The 8,269-nt window shown below is 42.6% G+C and overlaps 1 long non-coding RNA gene across 1 annotated transcript in view; it reads right to left on the reverse strand.

Moving 5' to 3' along the window:
• LOC138891797 (uncharacterized) overlaps window positions 1-8,030 on the reverse strand; it is a 9,331-nt gene extending 1,301 nt beyond the window's left edge. The window contains exon 1 of the long non-coding RNA XR_011408126.1: window positions 6,706-8,030. This is a non-coding gene — a long non-coding RNA (uncharacterized lncRNA). The remainder of the gene's footprint in view (window positions 1-6,705) is intronic.
• Between the last annotated feature and the right edge of the window lie 239 nt (window positions 8,031-8,269).

Here is an 8,269-nt window from a genome sequence, read left to right on the forward strand (position 1 = left end):
AGATGGTCATGATTCTAACTCATTTGAGCACATTATCAAACACTAGGTGTGCATTAATGTTTTTAAGGCCCTTGTAAGAAAGATTAAATCATTCCCCAACCCATTCTCTACCATTTTTAGCTCACAACCTTCCCACATACTTCAAGAATGCATGCATGCAAGATAACCCCCACACCCAATAATTGTCTTTCTAATTATTCCCTTTTTAGTAGATTTTTGAAATTAAGAGCTAGGGCATAGATTCTTACCTTTAAGATGAGGACTTTCTTGATAGTCTTCAAGGATTGAGCAAGAATTATTGGATATTAGGTTGAAGGTTACTTCCCCACTCTAAGAACTCTTTCTCACTCTAAAAATATCAGAAATATGCTAAAAAATGGACTATGGCATATGTTTTAACAAAATAGGGTCGGGTTTAAAAACTTCAAAAATGAAGCCCCGAAACAGGATATGCGGTCGCATATGCGACCGCAGAATGGATATGCGGTCCGCATATCGACCGCATAATTTGGTGCCAAAATTGGAAAAAACAATTGCTTGGGTCTGCGGTTATTATGCGGCCCGCAGACCTGTTCTGCAGTCGCATAATGTGTCGCAGAATCTCCCTCTGCAAAAACTCCAAGGCTGATTGTGCGACGAAAGTGCGGCCCGTGAAACGGTTGTGCGGTCACATAACTAGCCGCAAAATTGACATCAAAAATGGCCCAAACAACTGCTTCACTCTGCGGCCATTCTGCGGCCCGCAGAGTGATTATGCGGACACATAATGGGCAGCAAAAATGCCTATTTCTGCCAAATATTTTTCTTTACCTCCCCAGTACACTGTTCAATCCAAAAAGTCCGAACCGCGGCGAGCTTATTAACCTCTACGCCTACCCTGGCATCACGGAACCCGGTTTTTAGGAAAAGTTTCACGGAGCCTTACATCCTTCCCCACTTAAGATCATTCGTCCTCGAATGAGGGTCAAGGTTCACTATTAGCATCTTATGCAACTCAATTTTTATACCACACACTATCAGCCCCAAATTTGACTTACTCCAAAAATTCCCAAAAATTTTGCCAGAGTTTCCCCTGTAACTAGGCCTATCCACCTGTCAGAGAGCCCCAGAAACACATCCTTAAAATATATACATAAACCAATGACGTAACATAACACAAAACAACACCAACTGTGGCCTCACAAGCAATATATTACCAGAAAGAAACACCCTTAACGTCAATTTGTACAAATGATACATAATTCATAGAAGGTAACCCTTAGAATTTTCATAGAACACAACTTTATAAATACATGTCTATTCAAACAAATAAGGATACTTTTTCTTCATTTCTTCCTCGGCCTCCCAAGTAGCCTCTTCAACCTATTGGTGAACCATAGAACTTTCACGGAGGCAATTTCTTTATTTTTCAACTTTCGGACTTGCCGATCAATAATAGAAACTGGAATCTCTTCATACGTCAATTCCTCATTAACCTCAATAGTCTCAACCGGAACAATGAGTGTCAGATCTCCAACTACTTTCTTTAACATAGACACATGAAACACTGAGTGCACTAATGACATCTCAGGTGGTAGCTCAAGCTTATACGCCACCTCACCAATCCTTTGAATGATTCTGTACGGTCCAACATACCTCGGACTCAATTTTCCTTTCTTACCAAATCGCATTACACCTTTCATGGGGGAAATTTTTAAGAATACCCAATCATCTTCTTTGAACTCCAAATCCCTACGACGAACATCTGAATAGGACTTCTGATGACTCTGAGCAGTCTTAAACCGCTCCTTAATAATCTTAACTTTTTCCATAGCCTGATGCACGAGGTCTGGCCCTATCAACTCAGCTTCCCCAATTTTGAACAACCCAATGGGAGATCTACATCTTCTACCATACAATGCCTCAAATGGTGTCATTTGAATACTAGCATGAAATTTGTTGTTATAAGCAATCTCTATGAGTGGTAAATGATCATCCCAACTACCCTTGAAGTCGAGAACACAAGCACGCAACATGTCCTCAAGCGTTTGAATAGTCCGCTCTGCTTGCCCGTCGGTCTGTGGATGGAAGGTTGTACTACAATTCACCTGAGTACCCAAACCTTGCTGAAATTTCTTCCAAAAATTGGCCGTGAACTGAGCCCCTCGATCGAAAATGATAGAAACTGGAGTGCCATGTAGCCTGACTATTTCCTTGATATACAACTGAGTATATTATTCCACTGTGTTGGTAGATTTAACTGGCAAGAAATGTGCTAATTTCGTGAGTCAATCCACAATCACCCAAATTGAGTCAAACTTGCGTGGAGTGCATGGTAATCCTACCACAAAATCCATATTAATCATTTCCCACTTCCACATTGGAATTTCTATATTTTGTGCTAACCCACCAGGCCGTTGGTGTTCGATCTTTACTTGCTGACAATTCTGACACCTTGCCACAAAGTCCGCCACATTCCTTTTTATGTCATTCCACCAATAGACTTCCTTGAGATCATGATACATCTTCGTAGAACCTAGGTGCACGGAATATATAGAAGTGTGAGCCTCGGTCATGACTCTTTCCCAGAGACCATCTACATTTGGAACACATAGCCGTCCCTGGTACCTTAGTGTACCATCATCCATGCCAAGAGTAAAAGCCATAGTTTTATGTTTATCAATCCCCTCATTCAGTTGTACCAACAATGGATCATCATACTGTTTCTCTTTGACTTTCACGACAAGCAATGATTCAACCCTATTCTACACAATTAGCCCTCCTTCAATGGAGTCCGCAAGACGAACTCCTAAGCTAGCTAACTGGTGAACCTCCTTGGCCAATGGCCTTTGACATGCCTCCAAGTTTACCAAACTACCCATAGATTTCCGGCTAAGAGCATCTGCCATAACATTGGCTTTCCCCGGGTGATACAGAATATTGATGTCGTAATCCTTGAGTAACTCAAGCCATCTTCTCTGCCTCAGATTCAGCTCCTTTTATTTGAAAATATATTGAAGACTCTTGTGGTCCGTGAATACATCTACATGGACCCCATACAAATAATGATGCCAAATCTTTAATGCAAAAACCACCGCCGCAAATTCTAAGTCATGTGTTGGATAGTTCTTTTCATGATTCTTGAGTTGCCTAGAAGCATAAGCTATAACCTTGCCGTGTTGCATTAATACACACCCAAGCCAGATCCTTGAAGAATCGCAATATACCACAAACCCATCAGTACCCCCTGGTAGGGTCAACACCAGCATCGTAGTCAATCTTGATTTCAACTTCTGGAAGCTCCTTTCACAAGCATCGGACCATTGGAACTTAACCGCTTTCTGAGTCAATTTAGTCAACGGAGAGGCAAGAGTATAGAACCCCTCCACAAACTTCCTATAATACCCTGCTAAGCCCAAGAAACTGCAAATCTCGGTTGGTGTTGTAGGTCTAGGCCAATTCTTCACCGCTGTAATCTTTTGAGGGTCAACCTTAATTCCTTCTCTGGAGACAACATGACCCAAGAATGTGATAGACTCGAGCCAAAATTCACATTTTGAAAATTTCGCGTACAATTGGTGCTGATGAAGAGTCTGCAATACTGCCCTGAGATGATCGGCATGGTCCTCTCGGCCTCGTGAATACACAAGAATATCGTCAATGAACACTATCACAAAGGAATCGAGAAAAGGCTTGAAAACCCGATTCATAAGATCCATGAAAGCCGCCGGGGCATTTGTTAGCCCAAAAGACATTACCAGAAATTCAAAATGCCTATACCGGTTTCTGAAAGCTATTTTCAGAATATCCTACTCCATGATCTTCAATTGGTGATACCCGGACAGTAAATCAATTTTGGAGAAGTACCTAGCACCCTGTAACTGATCAAACAAATCATCTATTCTTGGTAATGGGTATTTGTATTTGATTGTGACTTTGTTAAGCTGCCGATAGTTAATACACATCCTCAGTGATCCATCTTTCTTCCTCACAAAGAGAACCGGTGCGCCCCATGGTAACACACTCGGCCGGATGAAACCCTTCTGTAACAAATCCTTCAATTGTTCTTTTAGCACTTTCAATTCTGCCGGTGCCATTCTTAGGGTGGAATAGATATAGGCTGCGTGCCTGGCATCACATCAATCCCAAAATCAATCTCCCTGTCTGGCGGAATCCCAGGGAGCTCATCAGGAAAGACCTTTGGAAATTCATTCACAACTAGCACAGACTCGAGTGTAGGTGCCTCAGCATCGGTGTCCGAAACCCGGACCAAATGAGAGACACACCCCTTATTAATCATCTTCTTGGCCTTAAGGTAAGAAATAAACCTACCTTTTGGCATCACATTATCCCCCTTCCACTCAACAACTGGCTCATTTGGAAATTCAAACTTCACAGTTCTAGTTCGGCAATCGAGTTTGGCAAAACATGAATAAAGCCAATCCATTCCCATAATTACATCAAAATCGACCATCCCCAATTCAATGAGATCGTTCACGGTGTCCCAACCACGTACCGTGGCAACACAACCCCTATAAACCTGTTCGGCCATAATAGACTCGCCAACCGGAGTAGATACAGAGAACGGCTCAGGAAGTTGTACCGGTTCTATTCCAAATTCCATAGCAACATAAGGGGTAACATAGGACAAAGTAGAACCGAGATCAATAAGAGCATATACATCATGGACAGTCAATATACCTGTGACAACATCTGGAGAGGCCTCTGCACTCTAGCGACCACTCATAGCATAGAAATGGCTGGGTCCTCCTTAACTCTGCGCACCACCCCTAGCTGCACCAGGCCCTACTGGTGCTGGAGTACCTCAAGCTGGAGGGGATGCTGAAGATGTAGGAACTGCAGAACTAGATGGCTATGTTGTTCCCCTGTCCGTACCCTGGCGGGATGAACGACACTCCCTCTGAATATGGCCCCTCAATCCTCACCTGTAATATATAGATAGGTCCATGTAGCAGATCCCCAAGTGAATCATCCCACACCTGGGGCATGGGGGCCTCCGTTATTGCTGGAATCTCCCTCCTGATCGGCCCTGCTGGTAGGGTCCCCTGCTGCTCTGATTGGGCCTGAAATGACTCCCTCACTGCTGACTGGGCCCTGCTGGTGGTGCACTGGCTGAAGACTGAGCAAAAGACTGGGATAGCCCTGATGACCCTCCCCTAAAAGCTCATCTTCCCCCACCAAATGACTCCCCAAAGTTGCCCGCGGACCGGGCCTTGCTGGTACCCTCTCGTTCCATTCTGTTCTTCAACTTACGGTTCTCTATAGCTTGAACAAATGCTACCATCTTCCCATAGTTCATATCTGAATTCAAGGCAGCTGTAGCGGCCTCATTGATAACCAAGGGGCTAAGGCCTTGCACAAACCAGCGCACTCTAGCCTCCATAGTAGGCAACATGAGAATGGCATATTTAGACAGACGCATGAACTCCATGTGATACTCTCACATACTCTTACTTCCTTGCTTAAGGTTCTCAAACTCTGCGGCACGAGTTGTCCTAGTCTCGGCCGGCAAGAAATGGTCCATGAAAGCGTCAGCAAACTTACTCCACCTCGCTGGAGGGCTCCCCTCTTCCCAAGAGTCCTCCTATAGCTCAAACCAAGAATAGGCCACCCCTTTCAGGCAGTAGGCGGCCAACTCCACTCCCTCCGCCTCAATAGCACACATAATCCGAAGAGTCTTATGCATCTCATCAATGAAGTCTTGTGGGTCCTCCTCGGGATTAGCACCCGTGAACACCAGAGGATCCAACTGAAGAAACTTGTTCACCCTGGAACCATTAGAATCCACTTGTTGTCTAGAAGACGTGGGTGCAACATTTGATCTCTGGGCTTGTGAAGCCACTATGTGTGTCAGCATCTGGATACCTCCCCAAAGATCCCCATTAAAAATACCAGAACCGGAAGCTGGGGCTGGAGGTGGAATCGGAATATCAGTTGGAGGAACTGTTGCACCCTCAGTAGGTGCAGGAACTGGTGTGGCCTGGTCAGGTGTAGTGGAATCGGGCAGTGTAGCCGTCGGGGGATTGTCCTCACCCCTCGGGTATTCACCCGCATCACCAAATAAAGGGGCAACTGCCACTCCTGAGGCGGCATTGGCTCATTGGCCAGTTCTTTCTCTCTTCTTAGGTGCCATGTTCTGAAAGTTAAAGAAATACACGAGTTAGAGGAGGAACAGTTTCACAATCAGTTTCATCGCACGATCCAGAATATCAAATAAGGGTATTATTCCTAAATGTCCAAGTAGCCTCCAACTTATAGATGTGGTTGACAACAAACCGATAAGAAGGACTCTACTAGACACGGCTCTGAGACATCCTAAGACACTTTAAAACCTTAGGCTCTAATACCAAGTTTGTCATGCCCCAATGTCGGGGAACGCGACCGGCGCTCAACCGAGTGAACCCGGTCGAGCAAGCCTATTAGATGCTTTCTACCCAACTCACCCATGATCAAGAGAAGACATGATTTCATTAATTAGACAGTAGGAAGATCATATATACAATACTAAATCGTCTCATTGGTTACATTATTTTAAAGTCTCAAAATACACACATTCTTATGATTCGAGTGGAACAAGAGATCAAAACACAACATAATTTGTTTAACTTTTCTAGCACCCATGTACAACTCACATAGTGTCTACGGAGCCTCTAAAAGATATAAAAGAGTGTTATGATAGTGTCGGCAATAAGGCCCTGGCTATACCTCGAGACGTGATAATAATAACAGAAGATACAATACGTGACCCCAGGATGAAGTGGGGCTTACCAAGTCTGTTGGGAAGAGGATGTACCACTATCGCTGATCAACACTGCCTGCTATGGAACCACCTGCATTCATTTAAAGATGCAGCGCCCCCGACAAAAGGGACATTAGTACTGTCGAATAGTACTAGTATATAAAACTAAACACCATCTCAATAGAATGAATAATAATATAAGGAGGAACAGTCAAGAATTCAATAAGAGCTTCAAAAAATACTAGAACATCAAATTAAGGATCACATAAGTTTTCAAGTCAATTTCCATGTTATTAGGTTGGGTAATCTTTTAGTGCCGATACACCATAATTCACAATACCACCGTATTCTTACACGGAGTTCGATCACGGCCCGATCGGCTAGGTCGTCTCATTTGAGACATCAACCATAACCACAATTTCAATTATCGTTTCCAGCACAGTCACCACCATGTGTGCGGCATGATGTCCGATCACGGCCCGATCGGCTAGGCCGTCTCACCCAAGACATTACCTTTTTTAGTCAATCATCTCACATCATACTTCTTTCATATCCTTTCGATTCATTGACACTATTGGCTACAATTATTAAGTCATTCTTGGTACTTGGCCGTATTTCATAATTCCAGTTCCCTTTTCCACATTTAAACATCATTATCATTATCAACAACAATAAGGCCTACCATTTAAGGCATTAGTACACATATGAGCAATTTGGGAATCCTAAGCACATAGAGGTTTTTCATACAATTTGGAATAACAACCTTTATTCAATCTTGACATGAAGTCTTAACATTTCTAACACATATTCCATATTTTGAACACATCCTCAAATGGCAAGATGACATGATGAAGCATTTAGAATAAATATTGAACATACATCCTTCAACACAAACGCATTAGGAATAGCCAATTCTATAATGATCCATTTGGGACTTACACCAATTACATGAACACCGTGGGATTCGATTCTAAGAAGAAGGGGGTTTAGCCAGCATACCTCAATTGAGCTTCCTTTAAACTCTAAAATATTCTGGAATTCTTAGCACTTCGATCTATTTTAGAAATATAACAAGTTGGATTAAAATTAGGAAGATGGTCATGATTCTAGCTCATTTGAGCACATTATCAAATACTATGTATACATTATTGTTTTTAAGGCCCTTTTAGGAAAGATTCCATTATTCTCCAACCCATTCTCTATCATTTTTAGCTCACAACCTTCCCACATACTTCAAGAATACATGCATGCAAGATAACCCCCACACCCAATAATTGTCTTTCTAATTATTTTTTTTAAGTAGATTTTCGAAATTAAGAGCTAGGGCATAGATTATTACCTTTAAGATGAGGACTTTCTTGATAATCTTCAAGGATTGAGAAAGAATTGTTAGATATTAGGTTGAAGGTTACTTCCTCACTCTAAGAACTCTTTCAAAATATCAGAAATATGCTAAAAAATAGACTATGGCATATGTTTTAACGAAATAGGGTCCGGTTTAAAAACTCCAAAAATAAAGTCCCGGAACAG

Source organism: Nicotiana tomentosiformis, chromosome 5 (genome assembly GCF_000390325.3).
Source record: "Nicotiana tomentosiformis chromosome 5, ASM39032v3, whole genome shotgun sequence".
Taxonomy (NCBI): domain Eukaryota; kingdom Viridiplantae; phylum Streptophyta; class Magnoliopsida; order Solanales; family Solanaceae; genus Nicotiana; species Nicotiana tomentosiformis.